This window comes from Schistocerca cancellata, unplaced genomic scaffold (assembly GCF_023864275.1).
Source record: "Schistocerca cancellata isolate TAMUIC-IGC-003103 unplaced genomic scaffold, iqSchCanc2.1 HiC_scaffold_14, whole genome shotgun sequence".
Lineage (NCBI taxonomy): Eukaryota > Metazoa > Arthropoda > Insecta > Orthoptera > Acrididae > Schistocerca > Schistocerca cancellata.
In genome coordinates, this window is record NW_026046079.1 from 43,726 (window position 1) to 45,781 (window position 2,056).

At 53.1% G+C, this 2,056-nt stretch overlaps 1 pseudogene; it reads left to right on the forward strand.

Annotated features, from left to right (window-relative positions):
- Window positions 1-244: 244 nt before the first annotated feature.
- Window positions 245-2,056, forward strand: LOC126110410 (small subunit ribosomal RNA; annotated as a pseudogene; the record flags this gene model as incomplete).

Genomic DNA, 2,056 nt, shown 5'->3' on the forward strand with positions numbered 1-2,056 from the left:
ACGGGTGGTCGCACCTAAAGCGTCTACTCGCCTAACTCCGGGCGATTGCGCCTCTCTCGAACCCGACCAAGTACTTAGGACGGCGCTGCGCGCCGCCGGGACCTGAGAGGGTTTCGAGGTGTATTGTGCAGGGGAGCCCAGCCTCCTCCTGTTTGCAGAATAATTGAGCGGACGCTTGCGTGTTCGCGCGGGCCCCCGGGACACACTCCCGGGCGGCCGGCTGCTCAGCTCTAGTTGACGCAGCTCCCTGGTTGATCCTGCCAGTAGTCATATGCTTGTCTCAAAGATTAAGCCATGCATGTCTCAGTACAAGCCGCATTAAGGTGAAACCGCGAATGGCTCATTAAATCAGTTATGGTTCCTTAGATCGTACCCACGTTACTTGGATAACTGTGGTAATTCTAGAGCTAATACATGCAAACAGAGTCCCGACCAGAGATGGAAGGGACGCTTTTATTAGATCAAAACCAATCGGTCGGCTCGTCCGGTCCGTTTGCCTTGGTGACTCTGAATAACTTTGGGCTGATCGCACGGTCCTCGTACCGGCGACGCATCTTTCAAATGTCTGCCTTATCAACTGTCGATGGTAGGTTCTGCGCCTACCATGGTTGTAACGGGTAACGGGGAATCAGGGTTCGATTCCGGAGAGGGAGCCTGAGAAACGGCTACCACATCCAAGGAAGGCAGCAGGCGCGCAAATTACCCACTCCCGGCACGGGGAGGTAGTGACGAAAAATAACGATACGGGACTCATCCGAGGCCCCGTAATCGGAATGAGTACACTTTAAATCCTTTAACGAGTATCTATTGGAGGGCAAGTCTGGTGCCAGCAGCCGCGGTAATTCCAGCTCCAATAGCGTATATTAAAGTTGTTGCGGTTAAAAAGCTCGTAGTTGGATTTGTGTCCCACGCTGTTGGTTCACCGCCCGTCGGTGTTTAACTGGCATGTATCGTGGGACGTCCTGCCGGTGGGGCGAGCCGAAGGCGTGCGACCGCCTCGTGCGTGTTCGTGCGTCCCGAGGCGGACCCCGTTGAAATCCTACCAAGGTGCTCTTTATTGAGTGTCTGGGTGGGCCGGCACGTTTACTTTGAACAAATTAGAGTGCTTAAAGCAGGCAAGCCCGCCTGAATACTGTGTGCATGGAATAATGGAATAGGACCTCGGTTCTATTTTGTTGGTTTTCGGAACCCGAGGTAATGATTAATAGGGACAGGCGGGGGCATTCGTATTGCGACGTTAGAGGTGAAATTCTTGGATCGTCGCAAGACGAACAGAAGCGAAAGCATTTGCCAAGTATGTTTTCATTAATCAAGAACGAAAGTTAGAGGTTCGAAGGCGATCAGATACCGCCCTAGTTCTAACCATAAACGATGCCAGCCAGCGATCCGCCGCAGTTCCTCCGATGACTCGGCGGGCAGCCTCCGGGAAACCAAAGCTTTTGGTTCCGGGGGAAGTATGGTTGCAAAGCTGAAACTTAAAGGAATTGACGGAAGGGCACCACCAGGAGTGGAGCCTGCGGCTTAATTTGACTCAACACGGGAAACCTCACCAGGCCCGGACACCGGAAGGATTGACAGATTGATAGCTCTTTCTTGATTCGGTGGGTGGTGTGCATGGCCGTTCTTAGTTGGTGGAGCGATTTGTCTGGTTAATTCCGATAACGAACGAGACTCTAGCCTGCTAACTAGTCGCGTGACATCCTTCGTGCTGTCAGCGATTACTTTTCTTCTTAGAGGGACAGGCGGCTTCTAGCCGCACGAGATTGAGCAATAACAGGTCTGTGATGCCCTTAGATGTTCTGGGCCGCACGCGCGCTACACTGAAGGAATCAGCGTGTCTTCCTAGGCCGAAAGGTCGGGGTAACCCGCTGAACCTCCTTCGTGCTAGGGATTGGGGCTTGCAATTGTTCCCCATGAACGAGGAATTCCCAGTAAGCGCGAGTCATAAGCTCGCGTTGATTACGTCCCTGCCCTTTGTACACACCGCCCGTCGCTACTACCGATTGAATGATTTAGTGAGGTCTTCGGACTGGTACGCGGCATCGACTCTGTCGTT